The 15,120-nt window shown below is 39.2% G+C and overlaps 1 protein-coding gene and 1 long non-coding RNA gene across 8 annotated transcripts in view; one reads left to right on the top strand and one right to left on the bottom strand.

Annotated features, from left to right (window-relative positions):
* LOC110017416 (uncharacterized) overlaps positions 1 to 15,120 on the bottom strand; it is a 154,675-nt gene that overhangs the window by 44,639 nt on the left and 94,916 nt on the right. For 3 of the 6 annotated variants that reach the window (XM_078939552.1, XM_023950486.2, XM_078939554.1), the window contains one exon: positions 858 to 959. The exons of 2 other annotated variants lie outside the window; for them this stretch is intronic. The gene's annotated coding sequence lies outside the window, so the exon portion shown is untranslated. Of the gene's footprint in view, positions 1 to 857; positions 960 to 4,826; positions 4,944 to 15,120 lie in introns of those variants that run through there. One more of the 6 variants, XM_078939557.1, reaches the window with a different exon arrangement.
* Positions 7,525 to 8,828, top strand: LOC110017415 (uncharacterized). 2 transcript variants are annotated; one of them, XR_002292817.3, is made up of 2 exons: positions 7,525 to 7,602; positions 7,703 to 8,828. It is a non-coding gene; the product is annotated as an uncharacterized LOC110017415 (long non-coding RNA). The 2 variants fall into 2 exon arrangements; XR_002292816.3 differs by having other exon boundaries at positions 7,525 to 7,628.

Raw genomic sequence — 15,120 nt, 5'->3', positions numbered from 1 at the left:
TGAAAATGATCTTTCATGCAGTTGAAACCAGTAGTTTACATAAACCCTATCAAAACACACACATGTTTTTATTTGTCACTGTTAAAAATAAATGAGTTCTTTAGACTCTGATGATGAGCTGAATCAGGTGTGTTAAACCTGATTAACATTAAACCATGCAGTACTGTGTTCCCAGAGGACCAGGGTTGGGAAACGCTTGTTTAGGCATTCATGCCCTGTTCTCCCTCTCCAGTCAAGCTGCACATGGTAAACGCACTTATATGTGCCTTTTAAACTTTCACGTTAAAAACTCTCATGCTCACGCACCACTATACAACTTTTTAAGTTCATTTTTTGACTCATTTACAAAACGCTCATTGAAGGTTAAAACAGACCAACTTTGACCAATAAGGGACTCCGATTTGGTAGTGACAAATCGGAGTAGCTGTCTTTTGAATTCACAGAAGTGTCAGCTGATTAAAAAATGATCATGAAGGAGAAATTATTGAGTGTGGTTTGTGTCCAGCCCAAATTATATGACACCATTCATATTGGAACAGAGCTGTAAAAGAAAAAGCCTCTTCCAACTGTAGGTATATGTGCTAGTATTGGGTAGTGACAGACCACTGTAAACACTATATGCTAAACGTGCGTTCAAGAATGTGATCACATGCCTTGTGTGAAAATAACTTTAAATGCAAAGCTTTAAATGTCTTTTCAATACTCTCTCAACTGTCTGTGCACTCAAGGAGTTGAAAATTACACAAGTTAAGTGCAAAATAATTTCATAGAAAGCAAAGTTTTCTATGGAAAACTTTGGCAGCCATGAGACTGTGAGGTCCACCAGTGTGTGCAGCAGAGGGAGTTCTAGAAATTACCGGAGTAGAAGGTGTTGATCTTGGCCAGCTCTTTTTCACAAGCCTGGAAGAACTTTTCTTCAAACTTGGCGTAGTATCTCTTAACGGTATCCTCGTCTGTGACTGCAACGACAAACATGCTTACAGATGGGAGGATTTTGTAAAGTGGTAAACTTAGCGGAGCGGTGTCTGAACGTCAGCCAAACACAGCAGAACTGATTGTTCATCGTTTGTTTGAATCGTGTTCAAAGAGGATGTAAAACTAAGTCATCTTTTCTCCATGCAATCAAATAGAAATAAAATACACAAAACCATTTGTATGTCTTGAGGAAGAGCAAGAGCTACCTCAGGCCTCATGAAGCCCGTCAATAAATTATGCAACATTTTGAACTTTTTACTGGCAGAATGTGACAGAGGTCATGGGGTTCATCCATCTATGAAAAAAAAAAGAGGCTAATCGTGTCTGCACTTTCGCTTTCTGGTATTTTTTGTTGATGTTTCAGAGTTCTCTGCTAACTGAATGATCCACATCTTTGTGTTTTCATGTCTCGGGGCTACAAACCTCTAAAGCAGATTTTTTATTTTCTGTATGAAATATATGTAAAACTTTTTGAAATTTCATTAAAATACACTAAGTAAAGTGAGGCAACAAAGTTGCAGATGGCACATGTGTGATTGTGAGTGCAGCTACACAAATAAAAGATAATAAATCTTTATTAATTAAATTAAATTAAATTGAATTAAGGTAAATTGAATTGAATTGAATTAAATTTAAAACATCTACTTCCACACCCACTCAGGTAAACAGACTGTGTGCTTTAATGAAACACATTTCTCACTGGTTCTTTAGCCTAAGAACTAGTCTGAGTGTCATGACCCACCATATGAAATCTGTCCAAATGTTTGATATGTGACTTTAAAATCAGGGACAAAGAGAGGACCACTGATCCGGTTTCTATTACTGAAAGTTCCTGTTGAATATGTTGGCCTCATGCTCTAAAGAAAAAAATCTCTTAGGGATTTTTTAAAGGGCCAATATCATGCTTTCCTTAAGCCTTTCAGAGTAAACTATTTCCATATATATGGTCATATATTACCTTTGGCACACTAAAGAAGGATTTTAAAATAAAATATTCGTTTTTTCACAGCTCATTTTTTCTACCCGGAAGGAAGAAAACTCAATCTCTGAAGCACGCTTTCTCTCCGTGTCGGCACAGCCCATTTCATGACATCATCCTGGAGTTGGCCTCGACAGCGTGTCTGCGTTTTTCCCACAAAAACAAACCTCATCCAAACTTTAGCAAATGTGCATATCGTGCATATCAAAGGAAAGCGTTTTGCCAATCACCACTAGCTCCACAGAGAAAATGGGTTTGTGTGTGTTAGCCTGGAGGCAGTGCGTGGAGCACAGACTCTTCCTGGAAGGAGCTGTTCCTGTCTTTGTGACGTCACAATGTGAGGAGGCACTAATTTTTGTTGATTGGGAGGGGCTGGTGTTCAAAGCACAGGTATTTATAGGAACGAATGGATCAAAATACCACTTTGGAGTTGTTTATAGCAGGGACTGGACAGTATTATACACTTAAAAACCAAAAAAGTTGATTTTGCATAGTATAGGCCCTTTAACACAGTTGTCAGACTTTTACTTAGGGAAGGAACACTTTCATGTCCTCTTGGTGTGAAAGTTCATCTGGACTCTCAGAAATAAACAAGTGGAGGTCTATGAAAGTTGGCTTTCTGGAGATCTTCACTTTAGTGTGGATCATCTAAGGCAGTAGTGGTCCCCAATCTTTTTCAGGTCACTGACCGGTTTAATGTCAGACAAAAGTTTCCCAGACTGAAACTGGCTTATGGCTGATCCGGGTGTCAGAATTTTTTTTTTTTAGCATCCAGTTTAGCTTCATCTGCTGTAAAAAAAACATCTGCTGTTGGTTTAAACTTTATTTGTTCACTAGATTTTATATAAGAACCATTAAAATGTCATGTAGATTTTACTTATCCCATAGTTGTAAAAGTGGAAGCTAAAAAAAACAGGTATTTCATCCAACTTTTGAGGTTAAATGGATAAAAACAAAAAATTAATAAATAAACGCTCATAAATAAACAGGTATTTTCTAAATAAACTGGAATCCATCGTTTGAACAACTTTAGCAGCATCCTCATAATATTAGACAGCTGGTTGCTGAACATTATGCATTATAATTATGGTTTGGGGGAACAATTGTCACAAATCCATATTTGGAGTAAAGACTCCTGGTTTTTGTCTGTTAAGTACAGATTTATTTTTCTTTGAAGTTGAAGATTCTTCTTTTGTTTCCTCACTGGCTTTTTTCTGTCAAAAGAAAACTTTCCAAACATGTTAACTTTTTTTTTTTCTTTAACTTTTCCTGTCCAACAGCTGAGCAAACAGGTGAGAGCTGAAAGCCTCTGGTGTTGGACATATTTTACTGTAACAAGAGGGGATCTGAATATTTTGACACATTAGGTGTATATTTGAATGAACCCCTTTTGTAATTTAGGCTAAACTTTTAGTCATGACATCTAGGGTATTTTTTTCTAGGAAAAAGTAGAGTCCTTTAAAAGGCCAATCAAAATGTGTATGAGAACTGGACTGAGTAAATCTGCCCCGTTGGCATTCCAAACAGGATGTACCCGCCGATTCCCAGAAGCCAAAATCCCATAGAAACAAACAGCTATTTCTCAGTCATTTGTCAGAATAACTGTTCTTGATCTGATGCTTTTTTTGAACATTTGCTCGCTAATCTTAATTTTTTAAACTATATATTTTTTTCTGTACTACAAGTTATTCACCTAACAAACTGCCAATCAGATGCCTAAGTAAAAGTGTGTAGTGCCTACCGGCCCCCCACATCCAACTTTTGAAACATTTGATAGATTTCATTCAGCCAATGACAGCAGGCTTCGCTTCACAGAGCCTCTTTTAAGTGGCAAGGTGTGGACTTTCAACAAGCTCACCCCTGACTTGAGAGAGTAGTTGCCATAGAAAGGATGACACAGACCGACTTGGACCAATCAATGCTTACTCACATATGGCTTCAACATGCCGACGTCCTTTTTGTGAAAAAATGCAACTGAATTTAATTAATTTCTCTGGAGCCAGAAGTAATTTACCTCTGGTTTGTGTGAAGATTAATAACCCCTCTTGTTAAAATAAAATATGTCCAACACAAGAGGCCCTCAGTCCTCATCTGCCCGCCCAGCTGTTGGACAGGACAAGTTAAAAAAAATAAAATAAATTATGAGTTCATAAAGACAAAACCAAAATTGAAATTAATTGTGGATATTTTTGGAGAACTAGACGACAGTATTAATCTCTTCATGGAGCAAGTGCTGTGGAAAAGTGGATAGCATCCGTCACTGTGTTCATCCAATGGAAGCATGTGTACAGGCGTTGGAGTGTAGAAAGAAATAGCACGGTATCTGTTAATGTTGCAATTGTTTGATTCAGAACCCCAACATAGTTACAAGACATCAACCACATGGTGGCACTACATGCTCCTTCAAAATCTATTGTGATGGAATTCAATAAAGTACAAGCTCATTTACTGCAGAGTACAGAGTGCAAATTAATGATTCCCTGATGGTTTGCTGAGGACTCAAGGGCATATTGACATACTGTGCAATGCCAGATTGAGCCGTGGAGCCCCCCCCAGAATCAAGTATCAGTGTATCGGCAGACAGAGACAGATCCATACAGAGCAAAATGTTTTTCCCTGGATTCATTGAGTCAACTGAGTTCACATGTGCTGAAATTTAGCTGCACGTGTTTTCTGTCCTTGCAGTCTGTCAGTGGTATTGTTTTTCAAACAATAAAACAAAAATTTTTTTTTTTGCAAAATCAGTAATATTTAAGTTTTTAGAGTATGTTTTCTCTGTTTGTTAGATCTACACCTATTGAATCATTCATGTTTTGTTATTGAGATAAGTTCTTATAAAAGTAAATGTTTTGCCAAATGAAAAAGTGCTTACCGTTTATGCAGTATGACAAACATAACTGATAACCACAGTGTTTGAAAAACCTAATTGATTATTCCTCAGTCTTGTTTAGATATGTCTAAAAGTGACCTATCTGACATGAGTCTAAGGCAGACTCTGTACTCATTGATTTGATTTTGGATTTGAAGATAGGTAGGTTGGGGTTGGGGGAACTACTTTTACAATTTTTAGGTACAATTTCTATTAAAAAAATGTTTATGTCAAAAATAAAATATTAATGCAATCCAATAATTTTAATATTTGAAAAACTGCTGTATTGTTAAAATTACAAAATATTTCATATTCCTAGTACACCAGTGGATGAGTTGATTGAAGAGTGGCACTTTCTGTTGAGTTCTTCCCATGAAAAATTTTGTAGACATTCTTCTTAGTCATAAAATCCAGATTCACTAGGCTATTCTAGAACGGCATGTCACATCAGTGTCCAACTATAACCCACTGGTTAAATGCTTAGAAAAATGTGGAGCACTAGGCACTTCATTTAAGAGGAAACAACAAGAGAAACTTCAGAGTTGAAGAAAATAATTTAACAATATCCAAGTGTGGGGGAAAAAAATCCTTTGAATATGTACCATTGTTGTTGCCATTACAAGAACTTATGTCCCAAAACCATATTATGGAGCAAGGGATCCATGGTCAAGGTGTAACGAAAGGAGCAAGAGTTTTGCCACTCACAGGATTTTCTGTTCTTTTCAGGATGGTACACTTTTTTCTCTCTAATGACTTCTTGAACAGTGGCGAATCCTGGATTTCATTACACTCTATCTTGATTATTTTGAGATTTGTAATTCTCATGGAACTTCACTCAAACACAAGCTTTGTGGTGTTTACTGGACCCCGAGGCATTCCCAGGCCAGCCGAGACACGTAGTCTCTCTATCGTGTCCTGGGTCTTAGCCGAGGCCTCCGCCCCGTGGGACATGCCCAAGATATATAACCTCCTCCACCTGGGGTAATGACACTCCACCCACCGAGAGATGGCAAACTATCTTTCTCTGGTCTAGAACCATGGCCTCAGATTTAGCGGTGCTGACCCTCATCCCAGCCGCTTCACACTAGGCCACAAATGCCCGAATGCACGGTGGACGTCCTGTCTCAATGAAGCCAACAGGACAACATCATCTGCAAAGAGCAGAGAGGAAATCCTGTGGTCCCCACTCCAGACCCCCTTCGGCCCCTGGCTGTGCCTAAAAATACTGTTCATAAAAACTATAAACAGAACCAGTGATAAAGACGGACAGGTCTGACTTACTGCCAGCTATGCAAACCAAGTTCTTGCTCCAGTCATACAGAGGCCGGACAGCCCTCAGTAGGGTTTCCCGTACCCCATACTCCCAAAGCACCCTCCACAGGATACCACGGGAGACGCTGTCAACCACCTTCTACAAATCCACACAACACATTTGGACTGGATGAGCGAACTCCCACAAACCATCCAGCACTCTAAAGAGGATGTAGAGCTGGTCCACTGTTCCACGTCCAGGACAGAAACCGCACTGCTGTTCCTGAATCCGAGGTGCGACTATCGGACGGACTCTTCTCTCCAGTACCCTAGCATAGACTTTCTCAGGGAGGCTAAGGAGTGTTATTCCTCTCCGGTACTCCTTCTTAAAAAAGGGAACCACCACCCCAATCTACTAGTCCAGTGCTACAGTTCCTGACTGCCACATGATGCTGCAAAGACGTGTCAACCAAGACACTCCCACAGCATCCAGAGACTTGAGGTACTCAAGGCGGACTTCTTGCACTCCTGGAGCCTTGCCACTGAGGAGCTCATTGACTACCTCAGTCAGACATCCTCACCCCACAGTCCTCATTCTCTGCTTCCTCAAAAGAAGGCATGTCATTTGGATTGAGGAGATCCTCGAAGTATTCCTTCCACCGCCAGACAATGTCCCCGGTCGAAGTCAACAGCTCCTCACCTGCACTGAAAATGGTGGCTGTAGAGAACTGCTTTCCTCTTCTGAGGCGCTGGATGGTTTGCCAGAATCTCTTTGAGGCCAACCCATAGTCCTTCTCCATTGCCTCTCCGAAGTTCTCCCAGGACTGAGTTTTTGCCTCCGCAACAGTCCGGGCCACAGCTCGCTTAGACTGCCGATACCTGTCAACTGCCTCTGGAGTCCCACAAGCCAGCCAGGCCTGGTAGGACTCTTTCTTCAGCTTGACGGTCTCCCCTCCCCCCGTGAACTGCCACCTGAATGTGGTGGGGGAGTTTGAGAGCTCGAGTGATCCCAGGAGCTAAGCTGTCTGGGGCTTAAGCCCCTGGTAGGGTCTCCCTTGGCAGACAGGTCCAGAGTGACGAGTCAGACAAAGAGTGGTTCAGAAGCCTCTGGTGACAATTAAAAAAAAAATAAAAAAAAATGATAATAATAATAATAATAATACATTTTCTTTCAAGCGCCTTTCAGGTCACAAAAGGTTGCTGTACACGGTTAAAAATAAGAAAAACAGAATAAAACATCAATAAGAAATTACCAGAGTAAAACATGAATGAACGTAAAGATAAAAATCAATAAGACATAAAAACAGGATAAAAAAAGGATAGAAAAACAGACAAATGAAGTTGTGTTAACTGAATGTATTAACTGTATAATTGTTTGAAGAGATGAGTCTTGAGTTTGGTTTTCAACAGTGGCAGAGAGTCAGTATTGTGTAGATCGGGAGAAGAGAATTCCATAGCTGGGGGGCGGAGCGACTGAAAGCTCTGCCCCCCATGGTGGCAAGACGGAGAGGAGCGGAGAGATCGGGAGGTAATGGAAATGTGAAGATCACAAATGTAGGATGGATGCAGGTTATGGAGTGCTTTGAAGGTCATGAGGATAATCTTTAAACTAATCCTTTGTTTTATAGGAAGCCAGTGTAAGTTTAGGAGAATTGGTGTGATATGGTGGGATAACGGAGTCCTGGTGATGATGCGGGCTGCAGAGTTTTGGAGAAGCTGCAGTTTCTGGTACAAAGTCAGGTTGGTTTGGGCTCGCAGGTGAGCGACTGGTGACCAGGTGATTGGGTTGAGTGGTATGGGACCACTCTCCCATGGGCCCACCACCCAAAAAACTTCTGTGCTCGTCATAGTTTGTCCATAACAAACACCATGTTCCAGCATAAGAGGATCTATCAATACACGTGGCATGAGGACAAGCTAGGCAGGAGGTCAATAATCGACTTTGTAGTTGTTTCAGGCAACCTTTGGCCTTGTTTCTTGGACACTCTGATAAAGAGAGGGGCAGAGCTGTCCACCACTCACTACCTGGTGGTGAGTTGGAGATGCTGGCGAGGAAGGAGGTCGGAAAGACTTGGGAGACCCAAACACATCGTGAGGGTGTGCTGGGAACGTCTGGCTGATCCCTCCGTTAGGGAAGTCTTTAACTCCCACATCCGGGAGAACTTCAAACAGGTGCTGAGGGAGGTTGGGGACCCATTGAATGTCTGCAGTGGACAATGTGGACAATGTTGTCCACTTCCAGGGGACTATTAATAATTTATTTTAGTATTCCTCATTTCACATTTTATTGTTAATTATTTATGTCTTTTACCAACTATGGTTACCTTTTCTTACTTTTATTTTTATTTCCAGAGCTTCCTCAGTTGGATCCTCTCCCTCTGGGTCAGCTGCTCCATATGGGGACCTGCATCGCCACCTTGCTGTGGTGTTGCTGGGTCCCCGCCTGTGATGCTGCATCTGGCTGTCCATGCAGCTTTTCATAGAGAGGGAGGTTACAAATATCAATTTTACAGTAACAAACTTTTTACGTGCTCATCCTCTTGCCCAAATGTTAATCTTCATCGTTTAAGGGGTGGGAGACATGAATGGGATTAGGGGTTCTGTGTAGGATGTGGGTGGGGATGGGAATAGAGGCTTTATTTTAATTTTTATATTGTGATGCTTGTTTTATGTTTTTGTTCTGGAATTAAACACTTTGTATTATGTTCTATATGAGAAGTGCTATATAAATAAAGTTTAATTTGATTTGATAAAGACTTCAGATGTACTGTCAACTGTGTTGTAGCAGATAATCTGGCTGGCCAAGGACTGGTGGCAGTTATATTAGTCCTAGCCAAAAATTGGAAATACAGTCAACATCTGCTGTTTCATTTGATTTTATTGAAGAACAACTTGAAGCACATTTAAAGTCTGATATAGATTCAGGAGCAGCATGTTTTGGAGTAAAAAAATAAAGAAAAAAGAAAAGAAAAAAATGTCAAAGGTGATGTGAAATATCAATCTGCAGAAGAGAAAAATTAGGCAGGAAACAAAAAATAACAAGTACAAAAAAACTGAGAGGGTGAAACAAAAACCATTATCTTTACTGTTTACACTTAAAGTTTTTAAAACACTTGGAGAGATAATGGTGCCAATAAACATGTGGATTATGGACGATGCTTCGCGAAAGGCTCAAAGGCAAGGGAAGTTCTCAGGAGCTGTTGAATGGGGGAACTTTAACGCAGAAGTCCTTTATATAAGCTTTAGATAGTCAATATCCTGGGAGCAGCCTTTCTGCTAGCGACCTTCTGTTCATGATTATTTGCCATGTTCATTTTGCACTGCTTTGTTAAAAAAAAAAAAAAAAAAGATCAATGGAAACAGTCCAACAAAAGCAAGAAGTTGAACACCTAAAAGCAGTGTCATCTAATGTATGCCAGATCATAATGAACAACATGCAACAAAATGCTGGTTCACTTCGCAGCAAGAGTGATTCTTTTGTTAATTTGGGTTATTCTTACAAGGGGGCATGACTCTATAAAGATCACCACTATATCATGCAAAAAAAAAAGGAGGGGGGACTACAGCAATTTGTGCTGAAGAAACAATGAGTCAGAGGTCAAACAAATTTGTGTTCACCATAAAAACATTCCATTGTTCTGGACATGGCCAAATATCTTATAAAATGTAATAATTCCAAAACAAAAATGAATAAGGCAAAAGTTATTGGGCTTTTAAGCAAAACAACTGTAGTTTCATCTTACAGCCAATTCATGAATTTTAAATAGATGGCAAAAGATCCTCTGTTCATCTCTTTTATAGATAATCTTGTTACAGAGCTGATGCCAATTATCCTAATTAGTATCTGGATGTTCTCACAGCTGAAGCTTTTTTAAATTTCTGTCCCAACAGAAGTAACAGACATGGAAAAAGCTAATTTAGTGGATAAAATATGAAATGTTTCACTTTAAACATTTGTTTTCTTGTAAATTCAATATCAGTTTGTGGGATGGAAGTCTTTCTGCTCTGATAACATTCAAATAAAAGACTGAAGTTCTTAAGTGTTTGAAAAACCTTTACAAACTCCAGGATTAAGAATTTACCCTGGCCCCAGCAGGGGGTATGATTCAGTTTGAATCATTCAAGGGAATGAAAAGATAATCCTTGTGATGTGTAAAAACATATTTTCCGTACTTAGGATATTAAAAATGGGAAAAAAAAGCAGTTATCTTTTTGGTGCAATAGTCTATTTTTTATTTTGAAGCCAAAACATCTGAGTAAAGAAATCTAAACACTTTCTTAGTACTTCAGACCCATGAACATGATGAATCAGATGTTGACCATGCAGTAAGAATTATGCTTAATAAAACCTTCAGCTTCAGGGTTGGATTAGTCTGACCTTGACAAGCTGTTGTGAGCTTAGATCACGTTGACTCTGTGTTATGTGATTGAATTAATCTACAAACCCTGCACCTCTTAGATCAGGTGACCTACATCAAAGGCTCCTGCAGAATTGTGGGTCAGCAGCTGAGCAGAAAGTCTTCGCGTCAACACAGCTTAATCACCAGCAGCTTTCAATCCCGTAAGCTTCGGCTGACTCTCTTAAACAGAAGAAAGAGAGCATAGAAATAAAAAATCTTTGATGACTACAACATATCTGCAGCTGGGAACATATTAATGCCATTTAACCAGCATGGATCACTTTGACAGGAACTGGCTTAATGTGTTATGGTATCAGAATCTCTAGGTGATTTTAAACTGCAGAAAAAAAGCGATTACAAAATTCAAGAGAAAGGGGGAAAAAAAAGACAAATCTCACAAGTCTGACCTTCATGATAAACAATTTAACTTACTGTCAGGAGTGTGTTGGTTCGTTTTAAGAATTATGTGATTTATATCATAATTTGTGGTTGATAATACAATTTATTGTCAACATTGTTTCATTTTAAACAATTCTACTTACTGACCTAAATGGATCCAGGACATCTTTCACCAAAACTTCAACTGCTGTGACTCAGAGATAAATACTGAACAGGTGAAGTTTCCAGATTCCTTGTATTTCTTCGAGATAATCGAAGTGTAAATTAAATATCAATATCAAGTGAGAGTTCTTCATCCTCTATTGTGAAGCCATTACAGTTTACCTTTGCAAATAGCTCAGACAAACAAGAATAAATGTCAAATCCATTCACATCTTAGTTTCCTAAAGTTCAGCCCACTGTTGTTTTTACAAATCCAAATAATCCAAAGGGAACATTATTAGAGCATTGTATCACACGTGTAGTCACATTACTTTTTTTTGCTAAATTCAATTTCCACACATTGGACTCTAATGATGGCTTGATAATTTTTTATCAAGACGAGGTTGCAGGTTTGTTACTGCAACTCTCAAGTCCTGCTCATTATTGAGCCTAGCTCTGTTCTTCGTTTTCAAAGTGGCAACAGCAGAAAATCCCCCAAAGGTAGGACATAAAATTGGAACCAAAATGCCTCCAGCCTTCTGCCCCATGAGTGGATGCTCCCTCTTCACACAGAGTTCAGTGTCTGTGCTGTAAACCTCCTCAGGATGGAGTCTGACGTGATTTCAATCAACTGATCCTCTTCAGCAGATCTTAAACCAGCAGCTGCTGCTGCGTTAAATGGATCTCTAAGCCAGTCGTATTGAGAACTGTTGTCTGGGAAGTATTTGAGAAAGAATCCTGGCAGGGAAGGCACGTATAAAGTGAATGATCCTTTTTGAAATAGAAATAAATGAAATAAAGCATCATTCACTTTGTATGTTCTAAAACTGTGGGGCATTCCTCTCTGGGAGGTGGGGTGGGGGGTTCTCAGACTGTCGGAAGATGCAGGGGAGATCTTCTCCAGGGCAGAAGGCTGATCTTCCTTTGGGGTTCACTTCACCAGAACCCTCAGAGCCTCCAGAGGAGGTTAAACAAAAAAAAGGTATCAGTTCTTTAAGATGAACTTTCTTTATTACTTTTTTCCTTAACTCAAAAAACAGCGACTGACTGCGCGTGTATGCGCTCCACACACTCACACACTCACACCCTTGTTTCAGCACACACACACATCTCACAACACATGCTTTTCTCCATTCTTCGACAAATCTGATCACAGTTGCAGAGAAAGGCAGGTGTGGGTATCCAATCCGCACTTTTCACCATCTGAAGACATGATTGTTGTTGTTAAGGGCAGCTTTGCCGTTCTTTTAAGATGTTTAAACCGCCGTTAACAACAATAATGACATCTTCAAATGTCACAGTTAGGATTTGGTTAATGTAAGTGATGTAAGACTCGCAGATATGCGGTCCCGCTGCACGTTTGTGTTTTATGTTCCGCCGCGAAAAAATTCTGACGTCCAAACATTATTCCCCCTCCTCCCTTCCCAACCTTCTCCCGCCGGGATGACCCGAGGGAGGCGCGCCCCACATTTTGAGATCCCATGTATTATGCCAGGCATGCATTGGAATCATTGCTTCCTGAATTGTAATCTAATCGAATTGTGAGGTAATCAAGATTCCCAGCCCTGCTCTTTACACACAACTTTTATGCAGAGAGATGCAAACATTAGAAAAAATGAATTTGAAGGGCAAGTTGTCCTCATGTGGGACAAAGGGCAATCAGTTATCCCTCTATCTCTGTTGACATAACACTAATAATATTGTGATTTTGGTAACCCAGTTTTTTAACATTTATTGATGAGCAAAAGATAAAAAATGTATTTTTCTGAAGTTTACATGTGAATTTAAAATTTGCTGCCTCTTTGTATTTCAGACTGCTGACTTTCTTGCCAGTATCAGCAAGTGCCGGGGTTTATTCAGACTCGGTAGTACAGGTGAGTAGTGTAATATAGACATTTTAACTAAACCTCACAGTGTGAGCTGTACCTAATTCACTTAACATTCATAACTTGACAATTTTTCTCACTACAAACTTGAACATGTACTACAATCAACCACCATCTGTCCTTCTACATTCCTTCCCTGTATACCAAACCTGCCTATTATCTTATCATCTCTGTTTCCTGCACCAACATCTCCATTGAAATCTACACTAATGACAACTCTCTCACCTTTAGGGATGTTCATCATCACTTCATCAAGGTCCAACCAGATTTTCTCCTTCTCCTCCAGCTTGCATCCTACCTGTGGGGCACACCCACTAACAAAATTAACCACCACACCTTCAATTTCTATCTTCAGACTCATCACTCCATCTGACACTGGTTTTACCTCCACAACAACCCTTACAAACTCTTTTAAGATAAATCCTCCTCCATTTCTCTTACCGTCTCCATCATGATAGAACAACATGAATCCTGCTCCTAAGCGTCTAGCATTGCTACCTTTCCACCTGGTCTCCTGAACACAGCATGTCTACCTTCCTCCTCTGCATCATATCAAGTAACGCTCTACCTTTTCCTGTCCTAGTTCCAGTTTTCAAATTCCATACTCTCAATCCAACACCCAGACTTTCCTTTTATGTCTCTTTCTAAAAACGTGCCTAACCCCCCTCTCCATCTTCGACCAACAGTAATCCAATTCTATTCCCGATACAACCCTCTTTATTTATCCGGGTTTGGGACAGGCACAACGAGACCCTGGTTTCAGCCCCCTCGTGGCTGCATCAGTCATATTTTGTACCTATAAATCTTTATTGAAAATATTTTCTGTGTTCTGTAGAATGAAGATTTGCGGCAATCGAGGAGGCAATCAAGGACACTTCGGTGGGAATTTTCCTCCTAATGGAAAGCAGCAGTGGTGAGGAAGAGGACATTCTTGTGGTCCACAGCTCCCAGGCTGTGGTGGTCGACCCATCAAGTGTTGGTGTGGAAGTCACCATGCTGTTTGGGCTTATTTACAACACAAATCTGGATTACCTTCCTCAACTAACAAACACCTTTGAGGTAACCTCGAAAACTGTAATAGAGTTGAAGGGCAAAATTATGTCTAAAAGGGTTCATTAAGATCTGACTCTTTGAATGAAATTAGTACCTTAAAACAGTGTAAGTTTTTCCTAAGAGTGGAAGCCAGCTGCGTGCTCTGGCTCGTTCTGTTATCTTCTGTTTGATAAAATATAGCAAGCTCCATTTATTTTAATTTGTACCTTATGCATTGCTGTAGACACATTTTTCAAGTTTAAATAATAAAAAAAGTTAAACCTTAAATTTATGTTCAGTGTCATATTAGATTGTCATAATGCAGAAGGTTTTAAAAGAAAATTTTGGCTTTTAAATAACAATCTACAATTGCTACACAATCTGCTTTTATTCTGCAATTGGAATTTTATTATTCCATTTAACATTTTATTGTTCGTTAAATGTTTGAAAAAAATGATGGTAAATTGCATGATGAAATATTTTTTTGTCTATGCAAAATTTTTAGGTGTAGTAAAAAAGAAGCATTCATTATGGCAGAACGGTATGTTTTTATGCAGATTCATTATGTTGGCATAACATGTTTTTTTTACGCGCTACTGATGTCCATAATATTTTATGTAAATCCAACAGATCTAGTGTGGAATAATATAAAACCTACACATTTTATTAATGTTTTCATAACATAATAGTCAAGTAAATACAATAAAAGTATTTAATTATTGCAAGACCTAATTATTCAAGTAATCTGAAAGGTAAATATAAATTTTAGACATTAAATATATTAACAAAAAGTACTTGATAAATATATGTTGGTGTAACCTAAAAAATTTATAAAATCTCTTTGTGAAAAAAATATGCTTTGTAAACATAATAAAGTTATGTTGGATTTACGTAAAAAATATGTACACCGGTTGCGTGTAATTAAGTTATGTTTGATTTTTTTCAGTGTAGGGGGTAAAAGCGAGAACCGAGGTTTCATTCCGTCCTGGTGAATGTTGTTCCTCCCTTGTATATTTAAAAAGAGCCTTTTTTTAATGACCTCAAACGTGTGTTTGATGCAACCAACGTATTCATACAAGTCATACAAGTCAAACAAGTAGTCATACTTCCGGTCACTTCTAACTTCAATTCAATTCAGTTAAATTTTATTGTAGCAGCTGCGGGCTTATGATCCGCTATTCATTCATT

The sequence above is a fragment of the Oryzias latipes genome, chromosome 21, assembly GCF_053564925.1.
Source record: "Oryzias latipes strain Hd-rR chromosome 21, Olatipes_Hd-rR_3.1".
NCBI classification, from domain to species: Eukaryota; Metazoa; Chordata; class Actinopteri; order Beloniformes; family Adrianichthyidae; genus Oryzias; species Oryzias latipes.
This window is presented reverse-complemented; position numbering and strand designations above follow the sequence as displayed.